Source organism: Macaca mulatta, chromosome 11 (assembly GCF_049350105.2).
Source record: "Macaca mulatta isolate MMU2019108-1 chromosome 11, T2T-MMU8v2.0, whole genome shotgun sequence".
NCBI classification, from domain to species: domain Eukaryota; kingdom Metazoa; phylum Chordata; class Mammalia; order Primates; family Cercopithecidae; genus Macaca; species Macaca mulatta.
In genome coordinates this window covers 30,179,185-30,200,201 of record NC_133416.1, presented here as the reverse complement: position 1 = coordinate 30,200,201, position 21,017 = coordinate 30,179,185, and positions in this window count along the sequence as shown.

Here is a 21,017-nt window from a genome sequence, read left to right as displayed (position 1 = left end):
TGTGTGTGTGTGTATTTACTTTCTACTTTTTTCTTTAAGGATAGTTGAAGAATGAAAAACAAAAGGCAGTGTACGTATTGGGAACAGCAGAGAGTGGGGAAAAGAGACTGAAAATTTGTGGAGAGAGGAGGTAAAAGCCAGATAAGAACCACTTGTCCTTAGTGACTTCTTTTGAGAAACATGGAAGGTTCCAGATGGGCAACAGAAGAGGCTGGCTGGCCACGTTCACATGTAAAAAGTTTCCACATGTAAGACAACATTTGCCAGAATGTAAACAACACAAATAGGGTAGGGACCCTATTTGTTCACTGCTCAATCATCTGTGTCTAGAGTAGTGTCTGGTACATGATACATGTTTCAATAAATAATTTTTAGATGATGAGTGAATCCACTGTCTTTGCATCTAAAGAGAAGAGGAGGCCAGGCTCGTGCCTCTAATCCCAGCACTTTGGGAAGCCAAGACAGGTGAATCACCTGAGGTCACAAGTTCCAGACCAGTCTGGCCAACACAAGAAACCCCATCTCTACTAAAAATACAAAATTAGTCAGGCGTGGTGGTGCATGCCTGTAGTCCCAGCTACTCAGGAGAGGAGGCTGAGGCACGAAAATCGCTTGAACCTGAGAGGTGGAGGTTGCAGTGAGCCAAGATCGCACCACTGCACTCCAGCCTGGGTGACAGAGCAAGAGTCTGTCTCAAAATAAAATAAAATAGACAGAAGAGGAAACGACTTTCAAGTAACAAATTGTAAGATTTAGATAACAGATGGATAAAAGATATTTCTGACTGTGAAGAATTTGAAACATTTTTAAGGGTATCAATGCCAGTGGTGGGATTTCTAACCCCTGGAACTTTGTAAGAAAAGAGATCATCAAAAATATGTGTTATGGTAATAGTAATAATGTTAAAAAGTCCTATACACAATCCCAAGAGGTTCCTATATTCCCTTATGTGCTCTTATTTTGGTTTAAAAGATGTGCTAAGGCTGTCTTGACCATTTCCCAAAAACTAACGCAACTAACGAGTGGTTCACTGCAAACTGTTTCTCCCCTCACCCCACAGTTGGCAAATGGCTCCAGGTTAAACCTTTATTTTAATGAACGTGACATAATTATTTAAGCGCTACACAAACTAGATAGGACCACGTAAGGCTTCATGATCTCTTTAGTCAGTAGAATGTGGTCAGTTATGAGCAAAGGTAAAACCATACAAAAGCTAAGCTGTCAAAAATATGATTGAGAGATTGAAAATAAATGCACCTGGTCACATGGCTTCCTAGACCATGGGATATACAAGGACACTCTGTAGTGACCCTCTAGTGTATTTCTTCTTACTTGAAAGGTCTTGCCTGAGCAGTTCAAGTTCAAGGGGCTGTCTACAACATGCAGGCTGCCTGCTGTTATGTCTTTAGTTAAAGTCCCCAGGCCCTCACTTTGAAGTGATGACTCACAAAGAATATTTTGTCAGGCTGACTGGGTCATAAAAATATTAAGTGTGGTTTTAAGCAGTAAAGGTTTTTATTATCATGCTCACTTCCTGTCATGAAGCCTTGCATTAAATTGTACTTTAAAAGGGATTAATGACCTGCCTATGTTTCACAAGAAATTTATTATTATAAACATTCTAGAAGCACTGATAGTAACACTAGGGTTCGTTTTTTAAAAATTGGAGGTGCTCAAAAGCTGTTCACTGAACTGAATTTGCAGCATATTAAACAAAAAGCATGATAGTGTATCGGGGTGAAAACTCAAGAATTTGTTTTAATCCAGAAGTTGTCAGACTTTATCCATCATCATGGAATTGTTGACGCTATCATCAGAATGGGACACATTCCTTGCTTAGACCTCTCATACCTCAGCAGAGCAAGGTACCTTGTTTCAGCTGGTTGTAGCCCAAGATGATTATCCCCCTTCTTCTAGGACACTCAGCTGACAAGATTGACTGAATCCCCTTTCAGTGTCATTGTCTTTTAAAAATCTAACAAGAAAAAAACTTCGCTTCCTATCTTGGTTGTAATTTTGTAAGACTTAAAATTTGCCAACTGTATAATCTCCCCAGCCATCAATCCGCTTTTGTTCTTTGCTGAATTTGGTTTACCACTTTCAGGCCACGTTATCTTAAGCAATTTCTGGCTTCTTAGAAGCAGGGCTTAGGGCCCCACTTTCAGATCCAATGGTAATAAACTGAAGTCATTTTAGCGCCTGCCTCATTCAATCTTTCTTTAGTTTCAATACTTGTCTCTCATATTCTCTAGCTTGTTCAGCTTCCTCTTCTGCAAAATGAGGATGATACTATAGATTGCTTAAGCTAACGAAGATAAATACCGCTTCACATAAGTTGCTAAATGCCAAGTCTTTTTGAAAACAGCTAAAATAGTCTGCATGTATTATAATTCTCAGGCCCTAATTTTGGCAGCATTTCAAAGGTGACATTTCCATTTCTACTGCAACTAGAAAGGACTCAACATGTACATTTGATTGGCAGGGTTTAGAAAAAGACCTGGTACAGATATGCTCCTCATTAAATTCATATTGCATTATTAAACCTCTGCAGAAAAGCTATGTAAAAGGCCTTCCAGAAGAGGGCAATGTTTCTGAGGTTAATTTGGCTAATAAATTTTCCAAACACCAAATATTCACACTAACTCCACATTATTTATTCAAAAGCCCTCTCATACTGAAGTCTGAGAACTGATGACTTTAGGAAAACATTGGATTTGTACCGATTCCCCTTATAAATATTACTGTAATTTTCCTTTTCTTGAGAAATCTGAAACTATTCTATCTGATGTTCGACATAAGTCTTCTTTGGGGCCTAAAGTTTCTGGGAAATGTCTTTGTGCCATGCCAGAGTCTTGGTTTAATTGTGCTGACAGTTCACAAACTTTTAAGACTGGCTTGCCTCTTGAGACTGAAATATTGATGTTATTTTAGATGGGTGCTTGGCTACAAAGATTACCATTTGATCTGCAAAGAGAAGGACTTAGAAAACACACTTGAGGCAGGGTGCGGTGGCTCACGCCTGTAATCCTAGCACTTTGGGAGGCTGAGGTGGGTGGATTATTAGGGCTCAGGAGTTCAAGACCAGCCTGGGCAACATGAAGCAACCCTTTCTCTACTAAAAATACAAAAATTAGCTGGGCATGGTGGCGGGCACCTGTAGTCCCAGCTACTCAGGAGGCTGAGGCAAGAGAATCTCTTGAACCCCAGAGGCGGAGATTGCAGTGAGCCGAGACTATGCCACTGCACCACAGCCTGGGCAACAGAGCAAGACTCTGTCTCAAAAAAAAAAAAAGAGAGAGAGAGAGAGAGAGAGAGAGAGGAAAAGAAAAGAAAAGAAAAGAAAAGAAAGGAAAACATACTTGTTCATTCTTCCCTTTCTCAAATGCCAAGTCAAGCTGATCCTGAAGCTATGGTTCATAAATCACTATGGTGACTACCCTGCAGTGTGAGAGAGAGGACCCTGAGTCCTCACAGGAACCTGCAGTGAAGAACTCAACTTTTTCCCTGCTGAAAACAGCACAGTTATCTCAGGGAGTCTTCCTAGAAAGATGCTGTTCTAACTTGAGTTTTAAAAAGTAAAAGCACTTTCTTCCTAGAAAGATTTCGTAATTCTTCACCAAAGAATCCTAGCCCAAAATATCCTATGGAAACCATTTCAAGAGAGTCCTACTTAAGAGAATTCAGATGAGTTTATGGTGGCAAGTACACCGTGCTTCTCCAAGTGTGTACAGCCTGTACCAGCCAGGCACATTATAATAAAAAGTGACTTGCCAATAGCACTGGCACGTCCCAAGGAGAATTTTGCCTGAAAGATCTCAAAAAAGCAAACTTAGCTTCCATTAACCTCTCCAACCCTATAAAATTATCACCTGCGTGGACATCTATTTATTTGTTTGTTTTGTTTTGCCTGCCAACATCACTTCCCCTTTATTTTGGCTAAGAATGCTTGAGCAATGGACACGTGATCCCAGTCTGGACAATCAGATTTTCTCTTCTTGCAATTCGACTCTTCAGTGAAGTGACAAAAGAACAGGAATTGTTGGGTGCAATCCTTTTAAAACAGCCCAGTGAAGAAACAGCTGGTTAGTTCCTGCTACTGAGATCCTCATAGTTGTAGTTCTCCTGGCCTCTGCCCCTTTTGAGACCTGGGCACTCAGCTAGTCCTTGGATTTTGTGAGCTTAAGTTGATCAGTGTTGGTTTCCTTCATTTGCTACCAAAGAGCCCTAACCAAAGCATCTCCTGAATATAAAGGAATTCTGCAAACCCCTATGGGCCAAAGACCACGTGGACTGTCACACCATTTACTGTTAGCCAGAAAACAAAAACAAAGCCTTTTTAAAAAGTCTATAAAAGGCATCCTGTTCCAAGCTGGAAGAGCAAAGACATTTCCAATCCCTTCTGAAAAGTCATCTGAAAACAAGGAAAATAGGAAACAGAAACAGGACTCTATGTTTTTGATGAAACTAAAATCACCTACAATCCTGATTCAGAATGCTAAAAGTAAATAGGAGAACTGTGGATTGCTTAACTGATGGAGGAAAGTCAAAACCAGTGCCGAAATGGTGGGATGCAGGGAGAAGGGGCAAGCTATGGTTTGAGAAGCAAATCCAGGAAAACTCAGAATCCTGGCCGGGCGCGGTGGCTCAAGCCTGTAATCCCAGCACTTTGGGAGGCCGAGGCGGGTGGATCACGAGGTCAGGAGATCGAGACTATCCTGGCTAACATGGTGAAACCCCGTCTCTACTAAAAATACAAAAAACTAGCCGGGCGTGGTGGCGGGCGCCTGTAGTCTCAGCTACTTGGGAGGCTGAGGCGGGAGAATGGCGTGAACCCGGGAGGCGGAGCTTGCAGTGAGCCGAGATCACGCCACTGCACTCCAGCCTGGGAGACACAGCGAGACTCCGTCTCAAAAAAAAAAAAAAAAAAAAAAAAAAACTCAGAATCCAAGCTACCTGTTAGGAATGAGGCCAAGGCGCTGAAAAGAAAAGGTCTGTCTCAAAGTCTACATAAGGAAAGTCTATCTCAGACCCTAGGCCCATCCCCATGCTACACTGTCAGGAGCTCTCTGTCTCCGATCCCACCACAAGATACAAGGGCTTTGCTCTCTAGCAACGTTTCCCCAGAGAAACTGCAGTCATAAAGCACAGGGAAGGGTGGGAGTGAGGTTCTGCAGAGCAAACAGATAACGCCTTCAGATCTTTCCCTTCCCTGAAGGGGAGGTGAGGGGAAGGGAAGTAAGAAAATGTCCAGGACTTTAACTGTGCAGGCAAATGTATTCATAAGCTTTGTAACAAGCTGTTGAAAGGTATAGGAAGACGTCATCACACAATCCTAGAAAAACAGATGAAGAATTGAAGTCACTATAATAATATTACCTCCAGGAAGAAGAAAAAGTTTTATAACAGGAAAAGTAATCCCTCCTTGGCTTAGTGGGGAAACATTAACATAGTCATAACCATGGAAAGACTGAATACTGTAGTTGAGCAGAAACCGAGGACTGGATAGGAAGAAGTCAATATATAATGTATAAACTGATAAACCAAAAGATTGAAATGCAGGGTTAATGTGGCCAGAGGCGACAGCTCGTGCCTATAATCCCAGCACTTTGGGAGGCCAAGGCAGGCGGGTCACCTGAGGTGAGGAGTTCGAGACCAGCCTGGCCAACATGGTGAAACCCCGTCTCTACCAAAAATACAAAAATTAGCTGAGTGTGGTGGCACACCCCTGTAATCCCACTACTCAGGAGGCTGAGACTGGAGAATTGCTTGAACCTGGAAGGCGGAGGTTGCAGTGAGCCGAGATTGCACCATTGCACTCCAGCCTGGGCAACAAGAATGAAACTCTGTCTCAAGAAAAAGAAAACAAAAAAGAAATACAGGCTAATGCCAAAAGATACATATTGAAGAGTTCAAAATTGTTGCTTCTGGGGATGGGGACAGGAGTAAAAATGGAAGACAAGCAAACACTGTTTTCTATAATAAGCCATGTAACACTGTCTAACTTTTTAAGCTACTTGTAAATAATACTTTGATAAAAATGTAGGCCAGCACAGTGGTTCACGACTGTAATCCCAGCACTTTGGAAGGCCGAGGTGGGTGGATTGCTTAAGGCCAGAAGTTTGAGACCAACCTAGGTAAAAAAGCAAGACTCTATCTACAAAGAAATGAAAAACATTACAGGCACGATGGCACATGCCTGTAGTCCCAACTAATCAGGAGGCTGAGGTGGGAGGATTGCTTGAGCCCAGGAGTTGGAGGCTGCAGTGAGCATTGATTGAACCATTGCTCTCCAGCCTGGGTGACAGCATGAGAACCTGTCCCTGTCTCTAAAAAACAAAAACTTTTAATCTAAATTAACTTTTCAATTCACCAGAATGACCTTGATGATTTTGTATGCAACAGCAACTGTAGATTGTTAGAATCGCAGCTATGTCCCAGAGCTCTTGGTTTCCTTATCTGTAATATTGTGATGATAAAGATTCTTTGAACAAATTATATTGAAAGATTGATTCCTTTTTAAACGTTTTGAATTTACAGCATTTGTGTAATGGGTTATACATGAAATAATTTTCAAATTCAAGCCCTTTTAAACATTAAAATTAGCATATTTCTAAGATAAGTAGAAACCTGATTGTATTTTGAGGACAAAATGGCTATACAATATTTGTATTTATTTTATGTAATACTAGGGTTTGTTTTTTGGTTTTTGTTTGTCTTTGTTTTTTGAGACAGAGTCTCACTCTGTTGCCCAGGCTGGAGTGCAGTAGCATAACCATGGCTTATGGCAGCCTTGACTTCATAGGCCAAAGCAATCCTCCAACCTCAGCCTCCTGAGTAGCTGGGACCACAGGCATGTGCCACCACAGCCAGCTGATTTTTGTATTTTTTATAGAGACAGGGTTTTGCCATGTTGCCCAGGCTGGTCTTGAACTTCTAGGCTCAAGCAATCCTCCCGCCTCAGAGTCCCAAAGTGCTAGGATTACAGGTGTGGCCACCATGCCTAGCCAACACTAGAGTTTTAAATTTAAATTATTTCATTAAAAGTGTCAGTGAAACTAAGAATGTCTACATTAAAATGCAACATTGATAAACTAAAATAATTTCCAGTAAAATGTATATAAATGTAACCATTAAATATACATTGTCATTCCAAAATTAAACACTAGAAAATCATATTCATAAAAATAAATTTATGCTTAAAAACAAAGTCACTAACATGAAAATGAAAGCATGTAATGAATAGTAAAATGTTAATAAGGAATTAACATTAATTTTTTCAAGTGTTGTGTTTTTTTAAAAAAAAGCAAAGTGTGTCATCTTTAAATAATACATAAATTTTCATACAAATAATCCAGCCACTGAAAAAAAAATTTATGACTATGATAGTCTGGGGACTAGTGGAGAGATAATTATGATCCAGCTGCAAACATTTTCCTTTGGTTCTTATGTCTTCAAATAATACCATTTCTTATTTAATAATTTTCAGATCTTTTTAAACATCATTTTTTTTTGCAAAAGCTGTCTTTTACTGAGAGCAACCTGTAACTTTTGTTCCAAAGCATGCATCTATAGTTTATTTCATCTCTGTTTTATCATGCTTAAAAGTTCAATATTCTTGTGTCCATATTCCACTAGATTTAAAACACTTTGTCTAGACTTGTAGACTGTTCATCAGATTGTCTTTTTATTTTGATATTTTAAATGAGTCATTGTTCTTCATCTTAAGGCATACAGGCATACCTCAACAATATTGCAGGTTTTTCCAGACCATCACAATAAAGCGAATCATACAAATTTTTTGGTTTCCCAGTGTGTATAAAAGTTATGTTTACACCATACTGTAGTGGGTTATACATGAAATAATTTTCAAATTCAAGTGCAATAAGTGTGCATAGCATTATGTCTAAAAAAAGTACGTCTCTTAACTTAAAAATAATTTATTACTAAAAAATGCTATCATCTGAGCCTTCAGCAAGTTGTAATCAAGTTTTCCTCATAAGATTGCAGCAATTGAGTCACATCTTCAGGTTCCATTGCTAATTCTAGTTCTCTTGCTCTTTCCACCACATCTCTAATTACTTCCTCCTCTGAAGTCTTGAACTCCTCAAAGTTATCCATGAGGGTTGGAATCGACTTCTTCAAAACTCCTGTTAATGTTGATATTTTGACCTCCCCCCAAGAATCATAAATGTTCTTAATAGCATCTAACATGATGAGTCCTTTCCAGAAGGTTTTCCATTTACTTTTCCAGATTCTTCAGAGGAATCACTATCTATGGCAGCCATAACCTTACAAAACGTATTTCTTAAATAAAAAGACTGTAAAGTCAAAGTTGCTCCTTGATTCATGAATTACAGAATGGATGTTGTGTTAGCAGGCACAAAGACAACATTAACTCATTGTATTTCTCCTTGTACATCATCAAAACTCTTGGATGATCAGATGCATGGTCAATGAGCTGCAATATTTTGAAAGAAATCTTTTTTGCTGAGCAGTAGGTCTCAACAGTGGGCTTAAAATATTCAGTAAACAATGCTGTAAATGGATGTGCTGTCATTCAGGCTTTGTTTGTCTATTTGTAGAGTAGAGGCAAAGTAGATTTAGCAACATTCTTAAGGCCCCTAAGATTTCTGAAATGGTGAATGAGCATTGCCTTCGATTTAAAGTCACCCAGCTGCATTTGCCCCTAACAAGAAAGTCAGCCTGTCCTTTGAGGCTCTGAAACCAAGTATTGATGTCTGCTCTGTGGCTATGCAAGTCTTAAATGGAATCATCTTCCAATACAAGGATGTTTCATGTACATTGAAAATCTGTTTTGTTTGGTGTAGTCACCTTTATCAAGGATCTCAGCTAGATCTTCTGGATCACTTGCTACAGCTTCTACATCAGCACTTGCTGCTTCACTTTGCACTTTTATGTTGTGGAGAGAGCTTCTTTCCTTAAAACTGATGAACTAACCTCTGCTAGCTCTGAAGTTTTCATCTGCATCTTTCTCACCTCTCTCAGTCTTCACAGAATTGAAGAAAGTCGGCGTCTTGTTCTAGATTAGGCTTTGGCTTAAGGGAATGTTGTGACCAGTTTGATCTTCTATCCAGACCACTAAAACTTTTATCCATACCAGCAATAAGATTGTTTTGATTTCTTATCATTCATGTGTCCACTGAAGTAGCGCTTTTAATTTCCTTCAAGAGCTTTTCCTTTGCAGTCACAACTTGGCTAACCATTTGGCACAAAAGGCCTAGCTTTTGACCTATCTTGGCTTTAGCATGCCTTCCTCACTAAGCTTCATCACTTCTAGCTTTTGATTTAAAATGAGAGACATGTGACTCTTTCCTTCACTTGAACACTTAGAGGCCCTGTAGGGTTATTTATTGTCCTAATTTCAATATCGTATCTCAAGGAATAGGGAGGTCAAGGAGAAGGAGAGAGAGGAAGGAACACCTGGTCCAGCGGAGCAGTCAGAGAACACAACATTTGTGAATTAAGTTTGCCATCTTTATGGACATGGTTGACAACTCCCCAAAACATTTATAATAGTAACATCGAACATCACTGATCACAGATCACCATAACAGATAAAATAATAATGAAAAATCTGGAATATTGCAAGAGTTACCAGTATGTGACACAGAGACACAAAGTGAACACATGCTGTTGGAAAAATGGTACCAACAAACTTGCTCAACTCAGGGTTGCCACAAATGTTCAATTTGCAAAAAAACAAACAAAAAAAACCAATATCTGTGAAACAAAGCAAAGCAGAATAAAACAAGGTATGCCTGTAGCTGATTGGGACTTCGTCTTTTTATTTTTCTTTCTTTTTTTTTTTTTTTTTTTTTTTTTTTTTTGGAGACAGAGTCTTGCTTTGCCACCCAGGCTGAAGTGCAATGGCACAATCTTGGCTCACTGCAACCTCCACCTCCCAGGTTCAAGTGATTCTCCGGCCACAGCCTCCTGAGTAGCTGGGATTACAGGTGCCTGCCACTATGCCTGGCTAAATTTTTATTTTTAGTAGAGACGGGGTTTCACTATGTTGGTCAGGCTGGTCTCAAATTCCTGACCTCAGGAGATCTGCCCACCTTGGCCTCCCAAAGTGCTGGGATTACAGGCATGAGCCACTGTGCCCACCCGGCACTCCGTCTTTTAACAATAAAAAATAATAGTACCAAATCATCAAGTAATATGTGATTATTTGATACTTAAAAATAGTACAGCATACCAGATTACTGGAATACTGAAAATTAATAATGCAATCCCTAGTAGAAAGCAAATTAAAAAGAGTTCTGTATACTGGCTTTCAGTAGATTTAAACATATACATATTTGAACAATTCACCTTTATCCCTAATACAATAACTTTTCAAAAGCTAATTTATAAATGTCAGTTTGTAGAGATACAAACTGTATAATATCCAATATAATCAGATATTCTCAGAATATACAGATTAAATATACAGAAGTAAATGTATGGTTATTGGCTGATTATAATTACTTAGGGAAGGGAATAATTCACAATTTATGTAACCATAGCGGCAGTGTAGAGAGGTGATTTTGCCAGTGATTACTTAATACTAAGTTGCCAACACATTACTAAAAACCTTCATTTATGACAGTCTAAGAGATCTCCTTCCTGGAAATTATCAAGTATTCGTTGAGGCTACACAACAGAAAGAAATTAGCTTTTAAAAGCAATGATGCAGGCTGGTTGCAGTGGCTCACGCCTGTAATCCCAGCACTTTGGGAGGCCCAAGCAGGTGCATCACCTGAGGTCAGGAGTTTGAGACCAGCCTGACTAACATGGTGAAACCCCATCTCCACTAAAAATACAAAAATTAGCAGGGCATAGTGGCAGGTGCCTGTAATCCCAGCTACTCGGGAGGCTGAGGCAGGAGAATCGCATGAACCCGGGAGGCAGAGATTGCAGTGACACAAGATCACACCATTGCACTCAGGCCTTGGCAACAAGAGCAAAACTTTTTCTCAAAAAAAAAAAAAAAAAAAAAAAGGCAATGATGCAAAGAAGACAACAGACACTGTAGTCTATTGAGGGTGAAGGGCGGGAGGAGGGAGAGGAGCAGAAAAGATAACTCTGGGCTTGGGTGATATGAGCTGGGTGATAAAATCATCTGTACAACAAGCCCCTGTAACACATGTTTACCCATGTAACAAACGTTCACATGTACCCCTGAGCCTAAAATAAAAGTTTAAAAGAAAAAGCAGTGATGGTTTCTAGTCTCTCCTCTTAGTCTCTCTAATCTCTCTGCTTTTCAATTTCTAATGGGTTAAATAGTGGGAAAACTGTCAACCTGTCATCTACCTTTACGTCACACTGAAAAACAGAATATGTGACACTATCTGGGGGGGGGGCAATTCCCCAGTTGACTGTAGGGGTCACTATAAAGTCTGCCCCCTTCAAAGCACCTATGTCAATTAAATGTTACAGGAATCCAGGTTCATCATTAGACATTTGCTTTTGGAGTTAAGCATCATCCTCCATCCTCAATACCCTTTACACCTATGGACTCCCTGGGAAGGAAGGCATATTCCAGTCATTGTTATCTTATATGGACTTGATTTCAGAGGACGGCAGGACTGGCAGCATGAGAACACTGGGCAGGAGCCCAGCCCTGCACGCAGTGGGAGAGAAAGAGTGTGAAAAGGTGAGGTGAAGAGGTCAGAGAGCGTCCCTCCCAGCTTTCAGATCTTTCCCTGAGCCCAGCTTTATCTCCTCCTTAGTTCAATGCTTCTGCCTACATTAAACCTCAACCCCATTTATACCAGGTTAATCTCCACTCTAATTCTATTTCGAAGGCCAACTGCCCACTCCTTACTTTGAACCAACACAGCCGTGAAGTTAACGAGGCTGCTTCACTAATCACAACAGGAAAGCAAAGCCAAATTAGAACACTGTGAATGAATGTGCAGAGCAGTGAATTAATGGTTTGGCACTACACATTTCAAGTCTGGGAGGTTAAAAATGCTTCTCATGGATGTGCCCAAAGCTTCCAGGCTGTGTCAGTGCTTCTGTTTTATACATTTGGGCTTTGGCATCCAACGGCAGTGGACTTCTTGAGGAGGTGAGGAAAGTGGGAAATACTCCCTTTTAGCTCTCTCCAGATTAAATATCCAGGACGGCCTAATGACTGATACCATAACACAGAGAACCCTTCTGTATGCTAGCCTTAAAGATAAAAAGGAGCCTCAAGAACTGGTCCTGATTTCCATAAGGTCAAGAAGGGTGGCCCCAAAATTATAAATATAATTGATTTTTGAAAAGGTAATTCTTGCACAACAGACAAATCCATGAGGTACAACATTTCCAACTATGGTGTATTCTATGCAGCACTATGCATAGATCTCCCTAAGGATCCTCGTTCTGTTATTCATGATACACACATACAGTCATAGAACTTGAGTTTGAAATGCTCAAACAGAACTCAGCAAGGTAAGTATGGTCTTGACATATTTCATTCCCTTTCATTGTGTGATTCCAATTCTAGCAATAATCAGCAGAGCGTTTTACTAGGAGTTTCCTAAGGAACTTGAGGAAGAGGGATGGGTGGGAGACCATGACAAGGTGAAATATCAGGGAAGGCTTTAACCCAAGAGGTTGGTCAGAAAGTACTGAGAGCTACTACAGACCCCTCTCACCACCCCAGTGAGACGGTGTAATCTTACCTAAAGCCAGATCAAATTCAGAGTCAAAAAATTATTTTTATGTCAATTCTCTGGGAGAAAAAAATGAAGAAATCCAAACAGAAATGCTAGGTAAGTGTTTAGCTATTCAGTGGGTAGTCCAGCTCCTTCACCCTATGCCAAGAGAGACTCTATAGACACCAGAAGGGCTGGCAGGGGAAAGGACACTGAACAGACCCAGACCACCTTTCAGAGTGAAGAAATCAAAGCTACAGGAAGGTGGCCCAACCTTCCATATATCATATGTGGGGCATATACCCTAAGCTAAATTAGGATAGGAGCTCCTTGTCACCAGACCTAGCAACATGTATGACTCCCACAGTTAAGCCATACTTCATGATGGCAAACCAGTTTGCACCCTGCTGCCATTCTGATTATCTCTCATCCTTTTTTTCCGAAATCTTTAAAAAAAAAATTTATTTTACTTTAAGAATAATCAAAGCAAAATGAAAACTGGGTGGTCGTGAGACATTTAAACTCCCTGCTCCCAGGTCTCCACTGGTGCCTTTTTGACAGCTTTCAAGGCTGCGCCCCAAATGTTGCATTTCATCAACATCACTCCTTCCAGACCCAAGCTCTGAATTTACACACCAGGCAGAAGTGTTTCTTCGCCTGGGGATTCTCAGGATGCCAGGCTCGGCCAAATGGGAACAGCTTTCCTTCTAGACCACAGTCTTGTGGCCCACCTTGGAGGCTGAAATAAAGCTACTGTACTCAGCCTCCCAACCTCACCCAATGCCCACTAATAACATCTGCTTTATAGCCATCATTCCTGCAACCTGCTCGCTCCTTGGCTCTCTCGCCCTCTCCAAGAGGATGTGCTCTACTATGCGGCAGGTCTGGTGGAAAGTTGACAGTCTCCAAGCCAAGAGCGAAAGCAGCCAGCGCTGGATAAACGACTTGAAGTGCTTTCTCCAGGGACCCCTTCCAGGCACAGGAGCCCTTCTTAACCAGATTTGGCCTGTGCTGGCAGGCAGCCTTGTTCAGGAGCACATTAAAAATCAAAATACAGACACCGTTTGGAAAGCATAGAAAGCTTGACTCTAACATCTTATGTATTAAAACATTGTTACATAAAAATGACCACAAAGCTCCAAATTCATACTTTCCTACCTTGTGAGACCCGTTGCCACCAAGAATAAACCTGTGAAAGTGTGAGGCCAACTGTGGAACCTCAAGAGGCCTGGGGATAAGGCTGGAGCCACATTCCAAGCCTTGGGGGCAAGATCAATGCCCTGGCCCTTGAGAGTAGCCCAGCCTGAAGCGAAGTGGGTGAGCGGATGCTCTCATCTCACCACATGAGTCTGGGGGCAAACAGCAGCCTGAGCCAGGGTGGAGCCGATAGTCTCTTCTGAGGCCCCCTTTCATGTACCCCATAAAGCCCCAGACAGATTGGCACAGCTCACAGTTTTTAATGAAGCGTGGGCTCCTGACTGGAGCCAAAGGGGCATTACAGACTCAGAATGAGGCTCTTTCATACCCTCCGAGATGGTGATATAGAAGCGCCAGACTTCTGGAACAACTTTCTGCTGAGGAACTCAATGCTTGTCATGGAACTCATTTCATTTTTTCTCATCAGATCTTAGTGACATCCAGGATGGATAATTTTCATCTTTGTTTTGATGCAGGTCTGAAGCAGGGCCTTGAATAATTCAGGTAACCAGCCAGGGCTAGAGCTAGAATACAAATCTCCTACACACTGACTATGTGAGGACATTTATAGGAAGCTTATCAGAGGCCAGGCACTGCTAAACTTTACACGCATTGCCTCATTCAATCGTGACAACAGCCCTATGAGAAACCTGCCTTTTCTCTTTTATACACATGAGGAACCCTGAGTACAGAGAATTTACAGCCATAAGTTTGCCCCATTCTCTCCCTCCTCAGTAAACATAATGCCTTTTACATCCATGCAAATGTCAATGAATAAGATGTGCTGTGTGTGCCTGAACACTTGGAAGATGAAAGTATTTCGGAGTCAGTTGAACTTGTTTAAATCCTGACTTTAACACTTGCTAGCTGTGGTATCCTGAGAAATCTCAATTTCTTTATTTATAAAATGGGGGCATCTAAAGACTCAGGACCTCTGCACCAGACAATACAAAACAATAGAATACAACGTAAATGGTGTCATCTGGAATTGCATTGATTGAATGTTCTTGCCGAGACTTCAGCAATTCCAAACTGTGAATAGATTCCATTTGCCTTTACCCCTCCAGAGACAGCATGGTAGGTATCTTGAAAAGAAGAGGCCCTTTGAGTCCAGCATTCTTAGATTTGAGTCATCATTCTTCCATATAGTGACTGTGTGACCCTGAGTCACAAGCCTTCTGCACCTCCATTATCCTATCTGGAACTGGGAATAAATTGGTAATAAACATGTTCATCTGGAGGAATTGTAAAGATTTTGGTTCTTGTTAGTGGCATACCATAACAAAAACCTAAAATGTGGGAATAGCTTTACAACTGAGCTCTGAGCAGAAACTAGACAAGCTGTAAGGATTTTAAGAGTATTAGTGAAATATTAAATGCATTTGAACACACTTCTTACACAATTCTGGACTTCGGCTGTTGGAGGGGATTTAAAGGAAATTGAGGAAAATCTTATTGGAAATGGAGGAAAGGGGATCCTGATTATGAAGTGGAAGAAAGTTTAGCAACACTGTCACCTGCAGTTATGTGGAGAGCAGAAAGCCTACCCAGCAAACTGGGTGATCTGGCTGAGGACAATTCCAGCCAGAGTGGTAAAGCCCCCTGGTTTCTTCTTACTGCTTGTAAGAGATAAGATTGCTATATAAGGCCTGGTGCAGTGGCGCATGCCTGTAATTCCAGCATTTTGGGAGACTGAGGAAGGCAGATCACTTAAGGTCAGGAGTTCGAGACCAGCTTGGCCAACATGATAAAACCCCATCTCTACTAAAAATACAAAAATTAGCCAGGCATGGTGGTGGGTGCCTGTAATCTCAGCTACTCAGAAGATTGAGGCAGGAGAATCACTTGAACCCAGGAGGCGGAGGTTGCAGTGAGCCGAGATTGCGCCACTACACTCCAGCCTAGGCAAGCGAGACTGTCTCAAAACAAACAAACAAATATAAAAGACTGTTAAACTGAACAAGCCTGAAAACCATTCAAACCACTAAACACAATGGTTTTGAAAATTCTCAGCTCTTTCAGATGACAAATGCTGATAAATTTTAGAAAGAGCTTGTAAGCAAAAATCAAACCGGGACACTGCAAGGAAGACATGCTTCACACCAAAGACTCACTAAAGATTTAAAGGGTTTGAGTCACAGATTTATTCATTTAAACAATAGAACTTTTAAGAAGTGGAGGACATTGTCCCTCCAAAGAAATTTATAGTTTTTAAATAAAAAAAAAAGGGGGGCTTCTCTTGAAGAGATCTATGCCTTTTTATCTACCGGAGTAAACTCCAGTAGGATTCACAGAAGACTTATGAAATTTTTAAAAGAATGATATCAGGCCAGGTGTGGTGGCTCATGCCTACAATTCCAACACTTTGGGAGGCCAAGGCAGGTGGATCACTTGAGCCCAGGAGTTCAAGACCAGCCTGGGCAACATGGCAAAACCCCATCTCTACCAAAAATACAAAAAAAAAAACAAAAAACAAAAAACTAGCTGGGCATGGTTGGCATGTGTCTGTAGTCCTAACTACTCGAGAGGCTGAGGTGTGAGGATCACTTAAATCCAGAAGTCCAGGCTGCAGTGAGCCATGATCACACCACTGCACTCCAGCCTAGATGACAGAGCAAGACCCTGTCTCAAAAAAAAAAAAAAAAAGGCCGGGTATGGTGGCTCACACCTGTAATCCCAGCACTTTGGGAAGCCAAGGCAGGTGGATCACGAGGTCAAGAGATTGAGACCATCCTGGCCAACATGATGAAACGCCATCTCTACTAAAAATAGAAAAATAGTTGGGCATCACGGTGGCATGCACCTGTAGTCCCAGCTACTGAGGAGGCTGAGGCAGGAGAATCACTTGAACCTGGGACGCAGAGGCTGTAGTGAGCTGAGACTGCACCATTGCACTCCAGCCTGGTGACAGAGTGAGACTCGGTTTCAAAAAAAAAAAAAAGAATGATATTGATATCAGCAGAAACACCCCCAACTTTGAGAGGCACAGAGAAAAGGACAAAATGAAAAGAGGCTGTTGAACCCCAAAATGTATATAGATAAGAAACAGGTTGGGAAAACTACTCGGTCACAAACACATGATGTTTTCATGAAAAAAGGATGACTCAGAGAGAACCAAGAGTCCAGAAGGCAGAGCCAGGAGTGAATAGAATAACTGCTACTCAGGAGTGTGACTGAGACCCAATCAAGGAGTTTCTGTGTTTGCCCAACTGGATTTCAGACCTGCTAGTGATCGTTGTGTGCCTTCCACTATGCCCATTTTTGGGCAGGAGCATCAGTAGTGGTTATCCAATGTCTAGCTAAGCCTGTATGTTGAGTGTGGGGGACAAATAACTTGTCTTTGCAGCCCACAGGTGTATGGATAGAAAGAAATGGTACTCAAGGAACTGTCCATATGGAATTACACCTGACAAGCCTCATCTGCACCCAGGCCTGAATATATGACAATCGTCTAGACCTCAAGTTTATGCTCTAATGGGATGAGACTTTTGGGGAACTTATGAGGAGTTAAGAGTATTTTGCCTGTGGAAGGGATGTAAATCATAAGAACCCAAAAGATGGACTGTGAACGCCAGCCTCCAAGGTGGCACCTAAGATTTACACCCTCAGACAGTCGTCTTCTACTTTGTACCAGAATTGGTCTATGTGACCAATAGAATGCGGTGGAAGTTGTGTTCTATCACTGTGGCTTCTGTCTTGTCCTCACTCTTGGGTCACTCATTCTGGAGGGAGCCAACTGCCATGTCGTGAGCAGCCCTGTGAAAAGGCCCACAGGGAGGAAAACTGAAGCCCCCAGCCAACAGCCATGTGAATGAGCTCAGAGGCGGACTCTCCAGCCCAGCCAAGTTTTCAGACAACTGCGGCCCCAGCCAACATCTTGACTGAACCCACACAAGCGACAGAGCCAAAATCACCCAGTGAAGTTGCTCCTGGATTCCTGACCCTCAGAAAGTAGATGAATAATAAATATGTTTATTAAACTGATAAGTTTTGGGGTGATTTGTTACATAAAAATAGTTATCTGTATTTGTTATCTATTTTTCTGTAACTAATACAGAAAAATTTTAAAGTGTGGCATTAATATGATTAAAAACAACAAATATGTGGTTAAAAGTACATATATTTATTATCTTAAGGCAAATTTTAGTAACAGACCTGGAGTATGATAATTAAGACTTGTTTGCCACATGTCACCCTATATATGTAAAGGACATCAACGTACAGCAAATGTTTTCAAGAGTCAAGGTGTCATCCCTAGAGAAAGGAACACAAATCTATAACCTATTAGTGATCAGGGAGGTAAATCTTTTGCTTTTCACAGCATGCCAAGAATGTCTTTTGTGTGATCTCCTATTGATATATGTCTGGTGCCAGAACAGCTCTGTAACTGGGGGAAAAGCTAGAGTTTATTGTTTTGCATGCTCCCACCTGGGAGTAAGGCTGGGAGTGGATTTTAACGCACTTCAAAGAGCCTAAAAAGGCATAGGATTCAGTGAAAACTGAGATGGGCTTCGAGTGACCATAGCTCAACTACTGGATCCCCAACTTAGGAAAGAGTTTTCAAGCCCAGTACGACAGGGTGGAGACCGGGACAGCAGAGACAGAGGGCTGGAAGAACCTAAAAAGAGTGAATTCTGTGAACCAGAGTTTCCACGATATTGAGGATAACTGAGGCATCTCCCTCTGACTGTGACAAAACAAGCTGGAACTGACTGGAACTAAATAAAGCGACAGGAAAGGGAGGACGTTCTTGTCAGCAACCCTCCGTTTCAGCGGGTTGTTTTGACTACAGAGTGAGTACCACTCATCATACCGAGAATTGACAAGAACTAATCTCCACGGTCAAAATACATCTCCTCGGCTTCTTGTATTTCAGAAGTCGTCGTCTCCTGCCTCATTCTGACCACATTAGAACCTGGGGTCGTTGGACCACATTTTTTTTTTTTTTTGACCCTACCCAAGGAGCAGTTTAGATGTCTCTCTTTTTCATTACTCTCTTTTTCTTTTCAATGTGACTTTAGTGCCAGTGCAGGGAGCCAGATGGAAACTAAAGCCCTCTGTTTATGACTGAACAGGTACACCACAAACAGCAGTGCAAATGTTCCACCCCACTGCCTCCCACACACCCAGACTGCCCCAAGCCCCATCTGGAAGGACCAGTTTCTAGCAGGGGGGATGATGGGTCCATTTCTATGCTTATTGAACCTGGTAATATTTGCTTAAGAACATTTGAATAGAGGCCCCTCAGAAAACTCACATTTCCATATTTACTGGGGGATTTTTGTTTATTACAAATGAGGTTAAGAAACCATTCTGTATACTTGCTAAGCGAAAAGAAGCAGGCTGCTAAAGAACATGCCAGTAATCTTAATTTAATAAGCATTTTTTAAGCATTGACTATACCTCAGGACCTGTGCCGGGCACATAAGGTCAGTATAGATGAGGCTATGCGAGGAGTATTATAATCCCCCATCTTTCAGTTGAGAGAAGGAGGAGCAAAGAGGTAAAATAACCAACCTAATAGGAGATAATTACTTCTGGGGAGTAGGGGATGGGTGCAGTGGGCAGCAGCTTGGACCTTCTTACACTGTTAGAATTTTTACCATAAGCATATATTATTTGGATGCATTTGACAAGATGTGACAAGGAAATAGTTGCATCTTTTTAAGAAAATCATTTGCTTAAAGTCACAGAGCTAGTAAGTGACCCAACCAAATTCTAGAACCTGGTTTATGGGGCTTCCCATTGCAGGAGCTTCCTCCCTGCGCTATGATCTTATTGTTGGAAAATGGATTCTATAACCATTGGCCAACACGTGCATGGCAGTTACCTCTGTGAGGCGGTCCAGGGACACTATGGTAGCAGAGTGACTACATAAGCTATCGCTCAAACTGGGACACTCTTGAGAGTGAAAGGGGGCACTACTTGGACTGAGACTGTCCTAGGGGCAGTAGGATGTACAGCCTGATTGTGAGTGACTGTTTTCGTTACGCCATGAACAGACAGTCTCCAACTTAGGATGGTTCGACTTATGAGTTTTCTTCTTTACAATGGTTTGCAAGCCATACACATTCAATAGAAACTGTTATTTCAAGTGCTGGATTTTGATCTTTTCCGGGCTTAGTGATATGTGGGACCACACTCTTTCAGGATGCAGGGCAGGCGCTGTGAGCCGCAGCTCCCAGTCAGCCATGCGACCATGAGGGTCAAAAGCTGAGTCTCTGTAGGGCACTGTGTTGCCAGCATTTTCTGGACACCATGTTTGTGTTTTCGCATTCCGTCTTGTACACAAAATGGCCATCTATGTCTCCTGCTTCTGGTACAGAATTTAATAAATTACATGAGATATTCAACACTTCACTATAAAATAGGCTTTGTGTTAGGTGATTTTGCCCAACTGTAGGCTGGTGTAAGTGTTCTGAGCATATTTAAGGCAGGTCAGGCTAAGCTATGAAGCTCAGTAGGTGAGGTGTGTTAAACGTGTTTTTGATTTACAATATTTTCAACTTATGATGAGTTTATTGGGACATAACCTTGTTGTAACTTGAAGAGCATCTGTATATTAAATGTTCTGCCTTAAGCATGTATCATTTAATAAGTAGAGGGACAGTATTGTGTACCTTTGAAAAAAAGAAGAAACCAGTCATTCTAACTCTTGTGAGTCTGTATTCTTTTCATTCAAATCATAAAACTAAATTCACATAATTCAAATTATTTACCACCATAGTCATATAGTGCTAACAGTCATAAATGTGGCAATCACTGTGACTGAAATGCTAATGTTTCGTAAGAGTGCATGGAAACCACTCTGTCAGTTACCCCTCACCAGGAGCAGGGCAGCAACCCTCAATTCATGGGTTTCGCAGTACAGGTGGCAAACCCAGAGGTTATGTAACCCTCCCCAGAGGTTACCCTGCAAGTTAGTCAGCTTCCACTCCACCTATTGCCGACTTCCGCTGTTCCACCAAGCTGAAAGACAGTTTCCAGTTCTCTGCGGCTATTCATAACTTTCTCCAAAAAAATGAAAGCCAGCTTCGGGAGAACATATGTGTTACCTTGGCCACATTGTGTACCAATACACAAACACCATTTACGTCCAGGCAAGACTATCAGTAAATAATGTAACCTGACTCAAAACAGAACATGCACATTTCTCAGTAGGGGTAGCCT